The 19,930-nt window shown below is 44.8% G+C and overlaps 1 long non-coding RNA gene and 1 other non-coding gene across 3 annotated transcripts in view; both read right to left on the bottom strand.

Moving 5' to 3' along the window:
• LOC138802604 (uncharacterized) overlaps positions 1-19,930 on the bottom strand; it is a 110,936-nt gene that overhangs the window by 22,972 nt on the left and 68,034 nt on the right. The window lies entirely within an intron of this gene.
• LOC138766725 (U2 spliceosomal RNA) lies at positions 4,236-4,424 on the bottom strand. The gene has a single exon (XR_011358763.1). It is a non-coding gene; the product is annotated as a U2 spliceosomal RNA (small nuclear RNA).

Genomic DNA, 19,930 nt, shown 5'->3' with positions numbered 1-19,930 from the left:
GTGTAGGGTTCCTTTTTATTTTTATGAAACCAGCCAGGATAAAAAACAGCAGCAGCCTGGTAGTACCAGGGCGGGAACCTGGCTGAGCATAACTGCTCAGCCAATTGTGGCTGAGCAGCTGATGATGCGCTAGAAGGGGGGTGGCTGGAGTGGTCTGGCTGTCCTCCCGAAGATGTCGTTCGACCCAAAGTCTGTGTGTAAGGCATATCATAAACTTCCATTGACTTCCAGCTAACATCTGGCCCCTGGCATTCTCGCAAAAGAAGAAAGAGGAGTTTTTTTTTTTGTGTGTGTGTGTTTACCAACTTTTAAGGCAGTGTGAAGCTAGCCTAAAGCTGTAGCCTACACTACGAGAAAATTTTATGAACTCCTATGCAGGTGTGATGTCTTCCACTGACACACGCACTATAATGGGGAGGAGGAGAAGGAAGGTGGGGGGGGGGGTACCTAAGGGCTTACCAGCCAACAGGAATGAAACAAACCTACTTAGGGGCATACCTGCTTACTGGAGGATGGACAAAATATACATAATAAGGGAACTGTCTACTGTAAGGGCCAGTTCACACTGAGCAAGATCGTTGGAATTCTGCCGTGCTCAGTGTGCTGCTGTAGGTGAATGAGAGGGCACGCGCTCGTCCGCTCCCTCTCCTCTCCGCTCAAAGAACTAACATGTTCTTTGAGCTGGAAGCGGTTGCAGCGGACGAGCGCGCGTCCTCTCATTCACTTATGTAGGGAACAATATGTCTACTTAGGACATGCCTACTAATCTGCCCACTGGGACACCTAAGATGTTTGGCAGATGCTGAAGAAATAAGACTTTTACCGGAAGTAGTAATCATGGTGTTTGAGGGGTTAGGTGGATGGTAGTGGTCTCCTGTGAGTGGCGGGATACAGTGGCGTAGCTATAGGAGTTGCCACTGTGACTACAACTGTAATGATTTTTATGGTATACAGGTGCTATGTAGAGCTGTCATTTAGCATAATATGGGCAGTGTATAGTGGTTATATTCAGTAACAATATGGTGCGTTAGTCAATTCCTGGTATGTAATAACTATAACTATTTTAGTGAGCATTATGTAGAAAATTGTCTACCTATGTTGTCCTGTACTCCTGCACTGTGTAGATTAGAGAGGAGTGAATTTACAGTACAAACAAAGCGAAACGCTTTATTAGCTTGGCAATCTGCTTATTAGCCGGTCTGTGCCGCTCTGCCCCGGGTACCTAAAAAAAGCTGGATCCACTTTCCCAGTACTGGATCCAGCTTTTCCAAGCACCTGGAGTGGAGCGGCATGGACTTCAAAAGCCGCCGGCTGATAAGCAGATTGCCGAGCTAAAGAAACGATTTGCTTTCTAAATTCGCTCATTTCTGGTGTAGATCAGACTGTACAGACACTATCACAAAATGCTGAGTGCGCATTCAAGCTGCGTGATTACACGCTTCACCAGCCCTCGCTTATGCAGCTGGAGGATCGCGTTCTCTCAGAGACTGATATGATGATCCACCAGTAAAGGATGTCCACCAGAAAGAGCACCTGGGTATAAGGCATAGGATATATTATCAACTTTTGAGGAATACATTCAAGTACTGTTACATCATATTCCAACATACCACCAAAAATGTGCGTGCTGGTATAACGGGGATGGGACGTTACATGTATGTACACATATTTGTCTTGTCTAATTGTTGAATTTTATGTCATTTAACAAACTAATGAATTCATTTTATTGTGGAACTAATTGATATCACTAATTTTACGGAGATGGTTATTGTTGTCTATGTCCTTTTACACAGAAAACCATGACTAAGGACCCAGTGGGGTCTGAAACGCTTCGGTGTTATATGTATGTCCAATAAAGCATTCAATATTATCTGAGCTGGAGAGGAATCTGTCTTCTTCTTTTTGTATATTATACCCCGGAGTCCAGGGGAAGTCTCTCCGTGCTCAAAAGTTTCGGGCAATCAAGCCAGGAGACATGACCACATATTCGTCTGAGTGCTGACCTCACATATGTTGTTTTTTCTTAGCCGGCTAATAAGCCGACTGCCAAGATAATGAAGCACTTTGCTTCGCTTATACTGTAAATTTGCTCATTAATACTGTCTACACAAGCTCTTTGCCAAAAATTATCATTCTGGTATTTTGACTACGATATGACATTTCTTCCTTCCTCTACTGAAATAGTAAGCGTTTGCTCCATTAACATATGTTCACAAACTAATAAGCAACTGGCCTTATTTTCCTTGTGTAATACCCACTCTCTGCCTGCAGATGGCACTGTAGCTCTGCATCAAACAAGCATTATGTAAAACCAAAAAGGATGGATTCATGCTGCTACTGGAAATAAATCAAAACATTTATCAAGGGCTTTGCCCTTATTTTTAGGTGAATTATTGGATTTTTTACACATTTTTTGTTCTATTTACGAACCAGTATTCAACGGACGCATATTTTTTAGAAGCAACTTTTTTTTTTTTTTTTTTTAAATCTGCCTGTTTCAAGTATTCACCCAAAAGTTCCAATAATCCAGGAATTGTGGCCAATTTATCATTTACCACCACCCTTAAAGTCACTATAAAGACATTATAGCATTAGACTGGGAGCGAGTAGATAGGTGGTAAAATTACAAAAATTGCTGCTGTTTTGGTGCTACTTTATGTAGCCCTATGAACATTGTGTGATCTTATATATGTCACAAAACCTGTATAATGAAAAGTTTGATGTCGGCATGTCGTGTGTGGTGGTGCGCGTGGGACACAACAATTGAATAGTAGAGAAGACTTCCAGCAGTCACTATTAGGGTATGTGCACACTACGGAAATGTGACGGAAAATCGCATTTTCATTCTTTAGACAGACGACGGAATCTGGAGACATGCGCACCTGCCAGAGTCCGCGAGCGGGTGCGAGCTGCGGAATCTGTGACGGATTGTCCGTCGCATTTCCGCAGTGTGCACAAACCCTTATGCTCAAGTGAGATTTACTGGCACATCAAGTGAGAATACAGACTGCGCTGTCAAACAGGACGTATTTTGGCAGCATGTGGGAGTCTTCTCTACTATACAAAAACTATAAAAGGCAGACGCACTACAAGGACACCAAACAGATGTGGCATTAAAGGGGTACCCTGACATTAGGTTAAAAAAAATAAACACTGTAGAAGCAGGTAGCATTGTTTACCTGTCTGTCTTAGTGTCAGCACAGCCAAACATTGTGTGCACACAGGGTTACCTATGGCCGCTGTTTGCCAAACTGTGGTCATAGAACATTGACATGTTAAATTTTTCTACGGCTATAGATTACGCTGTATATGAGCACTACAGCCGTCGTTGCATTGACTGCTATGTTCTGTGCACGTTCTGCTATGTTCTGTGCAACTATGGACGTAGTTTTCCATATTTTTTGTGATGTTTTTTGAACATAGCCTAAGGCAGCGTGGTGTAATCACTCTTCACTCTCCCTAAGCATGTGTTCACACATAGGGGGACATTTATCAAAGCCCGTACGCCCGGCTCACCCGATAGGCGGGCTGGCGGAGCTTGGGGGTGGGGGCATGGCCTCCTCCCGCGCCTCATTTATCACGATTTACGCCTGCTGGCAGGAGCAAATCATGACGCAAATCTACACCTGCTGGAAACAGGTGTAGATTTGGTACCCCGGGCGCAGATTCATGCGCCTGGCTGGCCGGATTCACTAAGATGCATACACTAAGACTTATATATATAATCCCCCCCATAGTGTTCTTGCCTCTCTTTTTCTGCCAGTTTGTCAGGAATTGTGTAATTGAAGCAAGATTGCACCATTTTGCACTGTTTTTATTTTCAAAATGGTGCTATTTAATTGCGCAATTTGCAGGAAAAGAACATAACAAAATCGCCATGTGTGAACGCAACCTAATGCTATGTTCAAACATTCACGTTTTGTAATTGCAATTAAAGAAGTAGTCTGGTGTTGGACATTTTTTTCAAACGAGGGAGGAGGTGGCTGAACATAACAACATTCACCAGCGCAGGGGTCCATGCGGTCCCCTCTCCAGTAGTGGGGTCCAGCCTCGGCCGCTGACTGGGCCTGACATGTCAGGACCCTGGTCCACAGTCAGAACAGGAAGCATAAAGGGGACCGGGAACCAGATTAGGGGACAGTGGACTTCAGCACTCGAGTTGGGGAGGTAGGTGCAAAAAGGAAAACTGGCCTGGATAAGGCTTTGGTGTTTCTTTTTAATTTTTTTTTCTTCTTTATTTGTGCACTAAACCTGGAAGCACTGCAATACCAGGTCAATGCCTGGAGAGGACAGAGCAAGCTCTTTTTCCATCTCCGTTCTAAAACACCATTTACTATATGATCCCCAGATAGGGGACGTATCAGATATTACACTGATAAGAACAGATACTACACTTGATTTTAGCCAAAAGGCAAACAAGTGATCATTGTTTATTTTTTTTACGCATCTTTACTGGATCCATTGTCCGATACAAGACTGGTGCCGCTGGCTACTTTATTTTTGCTGTCAAAAATACCATAGCCGAAAAGGGTTCTGCACACCAGTGCAACCTATAGACAGTGTCACTGGTTGAGTTGTAGCTGTTCTTTTGTTACTTATTTTAGGATCTTCATCTTAGAGTTGTGTTTGCCCTATTAACGGGAACACTTGATACCACCGCGGGTGACAAATTTGATAAATAGATGTTGATGGCGCGGCACACGTGTTGCCTTCCCTTGACTTTTAAAGCATTGCTTACTTTTGCTAGTTTCTAATTAAGTTACAATTAAGGCAATTAAGTGGCAGTATGCAGACTGTGCCGTTCCCTGTACTGAGATGGCCAGACATTTAGGGAAGAAAGGGTAGAATTCTCCGGCATTCAGAGGTCAAGTATCACCATGTAGTTTTGCCCTTTGAGTCCATAAATAGATGTTTTCTCTGGATATTGAGGACACTGCTCACCTGTCTAATGTCAGCTGTGTGTGTGTGTGTGGGGGGGAGACATATAAGGGGTCTGTATGAGAAGGAAGCAGCAGGAGGCTCTACACTAAACTCTAAGGAACAATATCAGCAGGACCCCAGGTTATAATATACTGTACCCATGCATGTAGATAAGGTTGGGTATATAGCAGTTATAGACTATTACTGTTCCTTCACAGGATCCCTCCTGAAATCATACAAAACCAATAGACATAATACTGGGGTTCTCTTTTTTTATGTTCTTTCGAGCTCCTTTTAAAAATTTGGTCTCCTGTATAACAAATGTTGAGGGACAAGTAAACCAACAATCCAAGCAGTTCAAACAAAACTTTATGCTGTATTGTTCGTGTGGCCATTTAAAGGGGAACTCCAGCGATTCCATTAAAAATAAAATGCACAAAAAGCATAAGGCTATGTTCACACTACGTAAAAGTACGACCGCTGTTGCCATCGGCAACAACGGCTGTACTTTGTACGGTGTCGAACACTGCCTTATCTGCTATGGAATCCCGGCCGGAGCGTATGCACATAGTATACACTCCGGCCGGGATCCCATACGGCGCCGCAAAGAACTGACATGTCAGTTTTCTGCGGCCGCAATTCAGTGAGTTGCGGCCATAGCAAACCCTGTCAGTTCACACAATGAAGCGAGCGGCTGCGGACGCTTGCTTCATTGTGTGCTATGAGGAGTTCTGATGCAGGTGCGCGCTAATGGGCCCGCATCAGAACCCTGCGGCCGGAAAGATCATCCGGACGGTACTGCAGTCCGGGATGATCTTTGAAGAGACCAGCCGTTCCGTGACCCAGCCGGGTCATGGAACAGCCGGTCCAATACGTAGTGTGAACATGGCCTAAAGGTGCATTCACTAATCCCCCACCATTATGATCACAGTAGAGTGGGGCTGTTTTATATTAAACGTTACATGAGCTGCTGTGTTATACCTATCTATGCCTCAGTTGGAACCGCACCAGTCAGACACTGATGACACAATATTTTCCTAGTGATATGCCACCATTTTCTTTGAAGAGAGAATCATTTTAGTGTTTTATTATAACCCGTAATAACCTGTCTGCTGACATTCAGAAACCCACTAAAATTTCTCTTAGCCTGACCACAATAATTGGAACTGTAGAGCAAGAAAGAGTATCTGTCAAGTTGTAGTTATAGTAAATCCAGGGGAGTTGGGAGTTTTATTATTTAAAGGGGTACTCTGAAAGTTTTTTTCTTTCAATTCACCTGGTTTTAGAAAGTTATATATATTTGTAATTTACTTCCATTTAAAAATCTCCAGTCTTCCAGTACTTATCAGCTGCTGTATGTCTTGCAGGAAGTTGTGTTTTCTCTCCAGTCTTACACAGTGCTCTCTGCTGCCACCTCTGTCCATGTCAGGAACTGTCCGGACCAGGAGAGGTTTTCTATGGGGTTTTGCTGCTGCTCTGGACAGTTCCTGACATGGACAGAGATGGCAGCAGAGAGCACTGTGTCAGACTAGAGAGAATACACCACTTTTTACAGGACATACAGCAGCTGATGAATACTGGAAGACTGGAGATTTTTAAATAGAAGAAATTTACAAATATATATAACTTTCTAAAACTAGGTGAATTGAAAGAAAAAAACTTTCAGAGTACCCCTTTAATAAAACTCCCAACTCCCCTGGATTTACTATAACTACAACTTAACAGCTACTATTTTTAAATAGAAGTAAATTACAAACCTCTATAACTTTCTTACAAGTTGATTTGAAAGATTTTTTTTTATGCTGGAGCACCCCTTTAATCCATCCCTTTCACAGTGTTTTTTTGCTTAGGTTTTGTTTTTTTTGCTCTTTGCCCTCTAAGAGCCATAACGTCCAGATGCCAGCAGAAATATTAAAACCTATAAAAAAAATCACCCCAAGTACTTGCTTCACACCATAATAAAACCAAATACTTTATTATTGACATAAACATTAAAACTATTAAAAATGTTTAAAAACATTTGGGAGTTCGGTGTATACACAGTCACATAGAAGGATATCAGAAAAATATGTGTGCAAGGTGTAACATGGAAATAAAATACAAATATTTAAGGCTGGGTTCACACTACATTTTTGCAATCCATTTTTTTATTCGTCTTTGCAAAATATGTTTTTGTGTGCATCCGTTTTTCCATTTACTTCCATTATAAAAAAAGGATCAAAAACGTTTTGTTTTGTTTTTTTTCATAAACAAAAACGTAGTCGACCACATTTTTGTGTACGTTAAAAAAAAAGGATGCGTTTTGATCCGTTTTTTTCTTCTTTTTTTTTTTTTTTTTTTTATAAAGGAAGTAAATGGAAATGCAAATGCATTTGCAAAAACATTAAAAAAAAAAAAAAGATTGCAAAAACATAGTGTAAACCCAGCGTAAGCTGTAATATAACAGGTGCCAAGTTATGTGTGCTGCAAAGTGACATAAATGTGCCTATATAGCCTCTAATAAGTATGGCAGCACTGAATGCACTACAAGGATTACTGAAGGTTACACAATTACCAACAAATCCTGCGCCACCAAACAATAGCAGCAGCATTGACCAAACCTGATCCTGTCCTACCTGAACCCCGAAGCGTGTTTCACCCCAAATGGCTTCAACAGGGGGGAATAAGCTATCGAGATTAAAATGATTTAAAGTGATTTAAGAATTTACAAGCGGCCAGAACAAATTAAACAAGGCATGTGGGAGTGCCATAAACAGCTTTTCCTATGCTTCTGAGAGACAAGTACAGCTGCATCAACAAGAGGACAACCTGTCAGTCCTGCCACGCAGCTAGGCCCACTGCCTATATTTAGGGCTCAGGATCACACAGGCAAAACAGAATCGATCTTATTAGAAACGAAGGGGTTAATAGAAGGGGAAGGTTAGCAAATAATGGGCCAGATTATTGGAAGGGTGAATGGGACAGTTGCCACCATCCACAACCCCTCTTCACATACTCCCAGCAGGATTAAAGATGTAACAAAGCTGTAATACGTAGCAGAAGGAGAGATAACACAACTTATACTGAAATGTATTATAGATTGCTAAGGGTCCTATCACACAGGACGATTCTGCAGATTATCACTCCATGTAATAAAGATGTCAGCCGAGGAGCACACATTTATAAATCATTGGCCGTCAGCTACACATAACTAGGTGTAATAGTGATGTGTTCAGGGAAGAAAGAGAGCGCTGCACCTCACACCTATGGCTGACACTAGTGCGTCTCGGCTGCATAAAAAACATCAGAATTTTGTGTATGAATTGATCAAGCCGCGTGCAGGTATCTGATACACATGGGTCCCTACACTAAGTCCACACTGTGTCGGTCAGTGACCACCACCCCCACAGGCGTGCACAGTCAGGGAAGGGGGGCCATGGAATGGCCCTGCAACCCCCATGCCACAGGACCAGACCCAAAATGCCCTCCCAAAAAACTCCCAGCCAGCACCGCTGGCGGAGGAAGCTGCCCCCAAGCAGCACAAGTCTGGATAAGGTATTGCGCTCACCATTGCTACTGCAGATAGAATGGGACAAACAGGAGGGATAAAAGCACATGCACTCAGGTGTCTCCTGCTAGTACATGGGGCAGTATGGCTTGATCAATTCATACACAAAGTTCTGATGTTTTTTATTTAGCCTAGGGGCACCAGTATCAGCCATAGGTTTGAGGTGCAGCGCTCTTTTTCTTCCCTGAACCGTATTTTGTTTCTCTCTTTTCTCAGTGTTTTTGCACTCCTCCTGGCAACCCACATGACCGCAATTAGCAGGAGACACCTGAGTGCACATGGTTTTAATCCCTCCTGTTTTTTTCCCATTCTGTCTGCAGCAGCTATGGTGAGCGCAATACCTCATCCAGACTTGTGCTGTTTGGGCGCGACCTTCTCCGCCGACGGTGCTGGCCGGGTTCTGGTGTGGTGTTTTTGGGTCTGGTCCTGTAGCATGGGGGTCGCAGGGCCGTCCCATGGCCCGCGTTCCCTGACTGTGCACGCCTGCGGGGTTGGTAGCCGCTGACCGGCACGGTGTGGACTTAGTGTAGGGACCAATGTGTATCAGAAACCTGCACGATGGTACATGGGGCAGTGTGGCTTGATCAATTCATACGCAACATTCTGATGTGTTTTTTATTTAGCCTAGGGGCACCAGTATTAGCCATAGGTGTGACATGCAGCGCTCTTTTTCTTCCCTGAACCGAATAGTGATGTGTAGCTGGCAACAGGCAAAGCTGACACAGGCTCAGCCTTAGGCTAAGCCTGGCTCAGCCACCGTAGCTATGACACAGGGACTTACCGCGGGATAGCATGGGCGCAGCTGCTGCACCCATTTCATCCCAGGACGTAAATGTACATCCTTGAGCGGCAATGCACCGCAAAAAAGAACGTACAGCTACGTCCTTGGTCCTTAATGGGTTAAAGGGGAACTATCAGCAGGTTAGATGAATCTAAGACTAAGAAGGAAAGTATGTCTCTTACCTTCCTCCTCAGCGCCGTTCCGGTGCAGTTAGTTTTTCGCTCCCTTTTGCACCCTTTAGGAGCACTGCCCACACCCATAGCACCGATCTGCCCTCGTCCGGCCCCTCCAAATAATAATGAATGGAACGGGCTGGCCAGGGGAAGTGCTGCTAACTGCACTAATATAGTATGGGGGCACAGGGGGCATAAATACTTTAGGGGACACTATTATTATATGATAGCATGGGGACATTAATATTGTATGGGGACACAATTACTGAATAGGGGCACAGGGGGCATTATTTTGCATAGGGGCACAGAATGCAATATTACTGTATGGGGGTGCAGTAGGCAGGCGCCTAGCTAGGGTTCATGGCGCCCTATAGCAATAAACTGCATGGGGCCCCATGAATTCTGTAGGCCCTCCTCCCCAGACAGCCTGTCCGCCCCTACAAATATACTCACCGACCCAAATAAAGCCCATAGTGATACTTCATTCTCCCATCTGCTGACACACAAGTGAGTGAGTCTGCTCGTGCATCGGGGACCCGGGAAAATTAACGCTGGTGCCGGTTTAATAGAGCATGTGTATGCTGGGCAGGGGGTGATTCGGGCCAGCAGCTGTGTGTGTGTGTGGGGGGGGGGGGGGGGGGACAGTGGGTGTGATGCTGTCTGGGCTCTCGGATGTCCGGGGGGTGGTGATACTGGTGTGAGCTGTACCATGGAGGCAGACCACACTACTCCAGGGCAGGCCCAGGGCCCCCCTGCTACACGAAACCCATAGCAGCTGCATGGTCTGCCTCCATGGTAGCTATGCCAGTGGCAGTAGGTGCATTATTACTACATAGGGGCAATAAGTGCATAATTACTGGGTGAAGACATTATTTGGAGCATGGGATCAGAGTGGCGACAATAATAGTGACAGGGGCATTATGATTAAGTGGGGGGGGGCACAGTTGAAGCAGTATTAGTGAAGAGGGACATAGTTGGAGCAATATTAGTAAGAAAGACCACAGTTGGGCCATTATTCGTGAAGATAATATTACAGCATAGTACATAACGGGGGCAGCAAACTCTGCAGAGATGGGTCATCATTGGGAGAAATTTTTGTAACCGTCTGAGCCATATGGAGAAGAAAAGAGAAAGTCAGTTCTCTATTCAGAGATGATGCCCCCTCTGAGGCACTGGATGTAACAATAATCATTTATATGGGCTGCAGAGCTCCTATATAATACTATCTACCATTATATAGGCTTTGCAGTAGGTGCAGTAAATGTATTCATGGTGTGGAGGCATTAGTGATTAGGCCCTTGTATAGCGCTGTTAGTAAGTACAGAACTGTATTATGCAGAGATATACGGTTACATTTATAAATTATTCAGGGACAGGGCTGATGTATCTATGGGTAAAGGTTTCATGATACAGTAATATGCAGGGAGAGAAACTGGATGAAGATATCTACGCCTATCTAGCCTTATGGTTAAAGATATTCATTTGCTCTGAATCAGGGACATTAGTGCACTAGGCAAATGATAGAGCTTTTATCTACACTGACAAGACAGTGGGGGAGATATAAGAGGGTGCACCAGAATTTTGGTTTGAATTTTAGAACAATCAAAAAATAAATTAGTTTTACACCATGCTTAAAAAAGGGCCGAATCAACGATGTAAACAAGCGGCGATCTGCTAGATCGCCGCTCGTTTACTGGGCCTATTCCACGGCCCGATGATCGTTGAGCGAGGGCTGCAAGGACATTGTTACCGATGTCCTTGCAGTCCTTGCAGCATCATACATTACCTGTCAGGTCTTCTCCGTGCTGTCTTCATCCCCGGGTCCCGCGTGCTCTATCTTCAGAATGGCCGGTCAGCTGACCGGCCAAACTCAGCCAATCACAGGCCGCGGCAGTCCCGGCCTGTGATTGGCTGAGCGCTCCGTCAGCTGACCGGCCATTCTGAAGATTAGAGCGCGCGGGACCCAGGGATGAAGACAGCGCGGAGAAGACCTGACAGGTAATGTATGATGCTGCAGCCTGTCAAATCGTTGGTCGCCCGCTGCGCACCGCTATTCAACCGTAGCGATGCGCGGTGGGGGAAAGATGATTTTAGGTCTGGCTCTAAATGAATGATCAGCCGATGACACGATCATCAGCTGATCGTTCTCTCTATTTCACCAAACGATAATCGGCCGAATCGGGCCAAATAGGGCCGATCCGGCCGATTATCCTTACTGTGGAATAGGGCCCTTACTGGAAGAGGCATGGTCTAAAACTTGGACTACTCCATTTTAAGGTCTAAACCTAAACCAACGATTGATTTATCGGCTGATCGTTGTCTTTATTACACGAAGTGTAATAGGGCCTTTAGAATATGTTCCTATACAGTATTTTTGTTCAGTATTTTGCAACCAAAACCAGGAGTGGATTGAAAACACAGAAAGGCTATGTTCACACACTGTTAAAATTAAGTGGATGGCCGCCATTTAATGGCAAATAACAGCCATTTTTTTAAATAACGACAAACATTTGACATTAAATGGCAGCCATCCACTCAATTTTAACAGTGTGTGAAGATAGCCTTTCTGTGTTTTCAATCCACTCCTGGTTTTGGTTGCAAAATACTGACCAAAAATACTGTGTGTTAACATAGTCTAAAGGCCCTATTACACTGCGTGTAATAAAGACAACGATCAGCCGATGAAACGATCCCTAGGAACTCAGCGCGGGTGTCAGCAGGGAACCCTCAGCATTCCGCTCATCCCAGGTAACAAAGTCTGGGGCCTGTGTCGCCCATTAAGAAAGTTCAGCCGAGTCTAGTGGGCAAAAAGGTGGTGTGGAGACTGAAGTCAAAGGTCAACACACGGGCACAGGTCTTCTTCTTATTCTTCTAAGTATTCTACCTCATCCTCCAACATCCCCGCAGAGCACACTACTACATGGGTTGAGACTCTCACAGCATCCTCCTCTCTGCTACTCTACTTCTTGTATTACTTAGTACAACGCAACCAACACAACTATCTCCTACACTGCACTTCTACAACAGATCTGGTTGTTCTATTGTCAAGTGTGTCTCAGAGACTTTATTCAAGGAAACCTCAGATTGTCTATTTTGTATTACCTGCTGCAAGTAGTAAACCAACTCAACTTTATTCTCAGACTCTGTGATTATTTACAGCAAACACTGCAACCTTAGGACACTCTCCCCTTTCTGTGGGTGGCGTGTCCAACTACCTGGGAGGGTCATTACATCGCTCTGGCCATCCGTGAACACTCTATCCCAAGGGACCCCGTAGCAACCAGGCAGGATACTGACCACAGAAAAAAAGGGTACAGCCGACCTGATAAAAGAAAAGCAGGCGTGCCATCACACCTGTGTGCCCACCTGGCACTGGCGTCACGTGACAAAACATCCCAAGGTGTGGCTGTATCTTGGCCATCCACCACAGAAGTGGTGTCACACTACACCTAGCAAGTGACTGGCCGCTCCTCCGATATAACATCACACCAGGGGTACACCACACTGGGATTTGAAGTATAAATGAGTAGACATCTCAAGGGGTTGTCCCCTCGGAAACTACAACTCCCAGCATTCTCTGAGAGCTTCGTAAGTGTAAGGCATTCTGAGAGTTGTAGTTATTGTTATTCAGGGAGTTGTGGTCACAGATCAGTGCAGGATAGGACCAGGTCAGCATGTCGCTTCTGATGGGGTTTTTATTTGGGTGCCCCCCATGATCAGTTCTATTGGTTGGCCACAGGTACCCCAGTCCCACACTGGGGCCTGCGCAGACTGCAGTGCAGTCCTCTAGCGGGCTCTGGCATCTGTGCTGTGCTGTAGGCCCCCCCAAAAAAACCAAGACACATGTAATGGATACCCGGGCATACATATGTGTGTACACCTAAAGCCAGAAAGGTGGAGATACAAATAGGTTATGGGGGCCTCAAAAATTTTTTTGCACAAGGGCCCTCTGCAGTCTGTGTCCACCCCCGGTGTGGCTGCATGGGATTTCATAGAACACAATGTCATTTGCAACAACGGACGTTATTTATTGAAATAATAGATTGTGTGAACATATCCTAAAAATGCACTGGATTTTTGAGCAGCCTGAGCCATTGTTAAAAATCTTGCTCACTCCGTTTAGTCTATGCTAAAACTATGCTAAGAACTATAAGAAGTAAATAGTTTTTATTGCTCCCAAGGTCATACTGTGCGCTACAGTATTTCTATGTTTAGTAAAACACTTTGAGGAATACGATGCTCAGACTGACAACAAAAGGAACAGTTTTACACAGTACAGATCAGTTAACAGTTCGTTCAACCTGCAAACATTGGACTTTTTTAGCAATGGATAACATTTTTTTGGGAGGGATAAACACCTGCTTTATTACATTAGGAGTCTGCAGTAGCACAGTAAATGCTTGTTATATATGAACGTACCACAATACTGGCTGTGCCCTATGGTCAGTGTGTATTTATGCAATCATTTCCCCCCTGCAGTGTCACATAACTGTTAGGCCTCGTTCACACTATGTATTTTTTTATTAAAAAACTGCCGTTGTTTAATCACAGCAGCCGATTGCATTAACCCCTATGGAATCCCGGCCGCAGTGTATACACACTGTATACACTGCGGCCAGGATTTCATGTGGCCACACAGAAAAATGCCATGTCTATTTTGTGCGGCCGCTATTCAGTGAACAGCAGACGCACGAAATAGACTGTGCACACAATGTAAGTATGGCTCCAGGCCGTACTTTACATTGCCTGCTATGGCAAATTGGAATGCGGGCACACCTGAATTCCAATAAAGTTGAAGTGATGCTTACACGGCCAATACTGCGGTATCGGCCAGGTTAAACATCTCAGACAGTGGGGGTTCTGTTACATGGCCGTGTCACAGAACGGTCGCTGTTTTGCCATGTCCTTAAAGGGGTTGTCTAGCGAGAAACTGATATCAAAAAGTTATATAGATTTGTAATTTACGTCTATTAAAAAATCGAGTTTTCCCATACTTATCAGCTGCTGTACTCTAGACTCCATATAGTTATATGATTGGTAAATATGCTCTTCCAACTGCTTAACGTCCTAGACACATTAGGTTGTTGTACAAGATTTTTTTCTAATATTAAAGAAGTCCAGCAAAAATAAAAAATCTGGTACAGGCAGGGGGGAACATAATAAAGTATATTTACCCATCCCCTTGCCCCCACAGCACCATTATACCATTCCTAGACCCCCAGTGTCCTTCATCAGTCTCCCTCTTGCAATGTCACAACCCAGCTGATGGATTGTCTGCTCAGCCAGTCAGAAGACTGGGGCGGGACACCGATGCAGTCGGTGACTGGCTGAGGGGGCAATCCACCAGCTGGCTTGGGTAGTTTCACCCGAGTCACAACATACCAAGAAGACAGGGAGAAAATGAGTTCCAGGTGTGGATCCAGGAGCTGTAATACAGCACTGCAGGGGCACGGGGACAGTAATTATACCTTCTTTATTATGTTCTCCCCAACCCCTGCCTACACTGTACTTTTTATTTTTGCCAGACTTCTCCTTTAGAGCGAATGTACCAATAAGGATAATATCATGGTGGCTGGTATGGAGATCCTGGTGGCGTGGTCCATTTTTTAAAATTGGTTTCCAGTTCCTGCCATCTGCGCCAGTTTCTTCATATGAAAATTGGGCTAGTCTATGCACTGATGGTGCGCCTATTGCCCCCACCATTTGAGGTGCCGATTTGCATATGAAGAAACTGGTTCAGATGGAGATAACCGGATGGCGATTTGAAAAATGGACTGAGACACCGGGATCCCACCAGATGATAGAAGTAATATTTTACTGTCCTTAGTGGTACATTCGCTTTTTTCAGCAATATGGTTAAAAATTATTAATAAACCTTAAGATGACATCTTTAGCTTGTATATTGGAGGGTTTTGTGGTGGATTATTCTTTATTATTCCTGAACCTCAGTGTTCAAACAATTCGTTATTCCAACAAAATTTCCCTCGGTAAGTTTTGCTTGGTATTCGAACATTGTTTGGTATCCGAACAAAATAAGGGGAGATAACTGTCAGCTACTATTGTTCAGCTGACAATTACTGAGGTGTTCAGGAACAGGGCAGTTTCTAGGTAATTTTGACTACAGGGCAAATCTTGATAAAAGCGCCCCCCCCCCCCCCCCCCTTTTTCCAAGTGATTTATTTGGGTTGTTGCTAGAAAGAAGCAGTGTGTGTATTATGGCATAGTTACCCAACCTTTCAGTGACTCACAGGTGACGCCTTCTTTGATCTGAGGCGTCACTTTCCTTTTCCTCTCCATCTGGCCCTGGCCTCCATGACGGTTTCTTGCAGCGACAATTCATCTCTTCTGAACCTGCGAGACAAACATCTTAGAATCTGCACTTTTACAACTTCCACTTTTTTGTGTCATGTGCAGTAAAGTCACTAGGTATGTGAGATGCCCCCTGTATATAGGATCTCCTGCAGTGTTGTGCCCCATAGTAATAATGCCTCCTGCATTGTAAAATTTCCCCTACTGGGCACCCTCATATAGTAGTAATGTCCTCTGCTGTGTCCCCCATATAGTAATAATGCCCCATGCTGTGCCCTCATATAGTAACAATGCCCTTGCTGTGGGCCCATATAGTAAAAATACCCCCAGTGTGCTTTCCATATAGTAATAATGTCCCTGCTGTACCCCCATATAGTAATAACGCCCCCTGCTGTGCACCCATATAGTAATAATGCCCCTGCTGTGCGCCCATATAGTAATAATGCCTTTGCTGTGCGCCCATATAGTAATAATGCCCCCAGTGTGCCCTCCATATAGTAATGTCTCCTGTTGTGCCCCCATATAGTAATAATGCTCCCTATGCTGTGCCCCCATATAGTAATAATGTCCCCTCTGCTGTAACTCCTATATAGTAATAATGCGCCTGCTGTACCCACCATAGTAATAAAGTCCCCCTCCTGCCTGCAATTAACCTGACCGCTATCCCCACACACACTACCCCACCTGACCCCCTTTACACACACACTACGCCATTTGACCCTCCACACACACACATACATACTTCCCCACCTACCCCCACACACACACTATCTCCTCTGCCCCCCCTCCACACACTATCCCCTCTGACCCCCCTCCACACACTATCCCCTCCGACCCCCCCTCCACACACTATCCCCTCTGACGATCCCCCCTCCACACATACACACTACACCACCTGATCACATACTCCCCCACTTGATCTTACACAGGTCGCTGCCACCGCTGCTTTCAACTCGACCTGCGCCTCACCTATGCCAGTGCAACATATTGACATGCTCTTCCAATCAGTGCAGAGCAGGACCGTGGAGCTGCTGCGGCCGGCCGTGGTGCAAACGGCCAATCAACAGTCGTAGCAGCTGCGGGCAGGATTGTTGCTCAGTTGACCGCAGACCAGGTGGTCTGGGTGTGGGGGCGCATGGTGCGTTATCCAACCCACACTGTGTGAGGTCCCCGGTTGTGCCACCAGCGGCCCCTAACTGTCGGCGCCCCGTGCCCTTGCCCGGCCTGCCCAATGCAAGAAACGGCCCTGTTCAGGAACACCAAAGTTACAGGGGCGGGGTTTCCCGTCATTATGATGGGAATCCCTGCTTCTTTACAGGGTGTTTCCACAGCTGATAGAAGCAGGAGTGCATGGCAAGTTTAAAAAGCCGTCCGCTCCTGCATCTCTCTGCTGCAGGGAACACAGAGCAGGGATTTCCGTCATAGTGGAGGGAGTCCCCTTCGTTGCCGCCCCCCTGCACTGCTTACCAAGCAGCTGCTGGCTCCCTGTTCCCCTGGCGGATCCGACTCCTCCGCTGGCCTGCAGCAGCTCCCAGCACCCTTTTTTAGGCCGCCGACACCCATGCACCACAGGTTGGGGAGTCAGCAGAGGCAGCAAGAAGAAGTGGGAGCCGTCGGCTGTGGTGCAGAGGGCCAAGGGTTCAGGAGTATGGGCGCCGGCGGTCTAGATAAGGGTGCCAGGAGCTGCTGCAGGCCGGCGGACTAATCAGATATGACATGGATGAATCAGAATCAGAGATCCAGTGGCTGCTAGGTAAGTGGTGCAGGGGGCGGCAACACAGGGGATTCCCATCATTATACCGTTATTCCCAGCTCTGTGTTCTCATAATGACAGGAATCCCCGCTGTAAACGGGTGTTCTCCGCACTCGTTTAGATTGGGGAATCATGTCATTATAACAGGAATCCCTGCTCCTTCACAATCAGTAGTGGTGCAAGATGAACCGCCACTTACTGACAGTCTTTACACTCTCTGGGCCAGGTACTCTGCACCTGAACAGAACAGAGGTACCACTGTATATAATAAAAAATATATTACTGAACACATTTGTGGCTCACAAATGCTGAGACCTTGTTATGGTAGAACCATTGAACATGCTTTCATAAATAAACAGATCTATTTGTGCTATTTGTGGGTGCTGTTGTTTCGTTTATGGGGTTCTTGCAGCTGGTACCCGGGTGCGGGGTGCATACCTGTCATTATGACTCCTCTCGCTTAATACAACTGCGTGAAGTTCGTGTAACTATAGATAGTGTATGAGCCCAATTGAATCAGAAAATTCAACTATAATTGAAAAGTAAACTGTGAACATCTTTGGAAAGGCACTATTCAGATAAGGTAAAACTGGAAAGGAAGGAAAACTATTATAACCTGAATCCTCTACTTACATTTTATGGGGTCCTTCCACCTGTTTCATAATCAAAGGCTGCAATTATCCTCCAGTTTGTTCTTGACCATTGTAAGAGGTCAGGAAGGTGAGAACAGCCAAACAGGTTGCTTTACACAGTTTATAACATTTCCATTTACTTACTAAGAGTTGTAACACTTAAAGCTGCACTTCTGCAACTTGTGAGTTACGAAAACAGCTTAGCTTGTGGCACTATGCTGTTTACGTAACTGCCATTAATGTAAATGGGAGTTAATGTCAATGGGAGTTATGGCCTTCCGCCTATGCTGTAGGCCATACCTAAAAAAGTCCCAGAATACCCCTGAACAGCTGATCTCAACTGGGAAAGCGGGAGCAGCCACAATTTGGAAAATGGTATTACATGTTGGAATGTCTCTCTTGTCGCTAATACGGAGAAGGGTCCAAACAATCATCATCATCAACAATCATTATTTTGTACCTCAGCCTGCAAAAAGCAAACCTATGTATGTAAATATGTCCAATCATTAAAGTTAATATGTCCCAGTGCATAGCAGAATTTCTAGCAGTAATTTGACCCTTGCACTAATCTATAAGTATTGACATAGGATATACAGCGCTGAGCAATTGTAAGAATGTCAGAAATCTCTTGCATGCAGTAAATAGAGGCCGCACCATCCAAGCAACTACCATTAAAATAGCCGAATGTGAATGCAGGGCCAACACAGGGTAGTATAGAGCACAGTATCTTTTTTTTTTTTTTTTTACCTAACACATGGGATGCTGTTCTTCTCAGTAATAAGCCTTATTACAGGTTCTAATTAAAAGGTGAAGAAAGTTTGGCCTTTTATTAGTTTACCTGTACCTTTAACTATATGACTATACGTTTTTTATATTTTTCCAAAGAAAAATTCAATGAATAAATTGTGTTACCTAGGATGTGTTCACACAATGTCGTTTTGTGGCCGTCTTTTTGGACGGCCATCCTTTTGATATCAAAAGATGGCCGTCTTTTGACAATTACGGCTGCAAATAATAATCACAGCCTTAAAGAGTAAGCCATAATGTTGAATCAGCAAGTAATTAAACCCAGCACCCCCACTATCAGTTGTTTGGCAGAGCTGCATTGTGTCTGTGCTGGGGCACCAGCTCTGCTAAAACGGCTGAATAGTGGAGGTACTGGGTGTCGATGTATAGGCCATGAATATTAAATGCTGGAACACTGCTTTATGGCCCCCATACAAATTAGAAAAAATAGTCTGGAACCTACATATTTTGAAGGGACCAGCAAATGTATGTGGTGGACCTCCAACTCTTACCCAACAGATTATGAAGGATAGGGCATATTAGATTTAAGGAGATGAGTCAGGAATGCTTTGGCACACCCAACATTCATGTGTATGTAGGGATCCGAAAAGATTGCAGTTAGCAGAAAAAACATTCAGCCAAGAACTAGTGCATGTATATGGGTACCTTTACCCTTTAAGCTTGTCCAGACATCTCGTCTATAGGGAAATGATAAACTACTATTATTGTCCTCCATAGATATATTGTGCGATTATAGACCCACTGTCTAGATCAAGCAAGTAAAAGGAAATTAACAAACTTCTGTGCTGCAGTCCCTGACACTGCCAGCTCAACATTTATACGGTCCCTTGGTTGACAGAGACACAATTGTCCCACCCCCATTCTACCCCACCTCCCTCAACCCAGTCGCTGACCTGCCTCTTCTTTACATTGTCACCCTGATAAATCAAAGTGACTTGCTGTACATATTCGCTTACTTATGTAAGGCTGTGAGACCACAAATGCATGATCCAGATCATTGGTCCCAGA

This window comes from Dendropsophus ebraccatus, chromosome 10 (genome assembly GCF_027789765.1).
Source record: "Dendropsophus ebraccatus isolate aDenEbr1 chromosome 10, aDenEbr1.pat, whole genome shotgun sequence".
In the NCBI taxonomy this organism is placed as follows: domain Eukaryota; kingdom Metazoa; phylum Chordata; class Amphibia; order Anura; family Hylidae; genus Dendropsophus; species Dendropsophus ebraccatus.
Note: the sequence above shows the minus strand (reverse complement) of the source record. Positions and strands in the feature narration are given on the sequence as shown.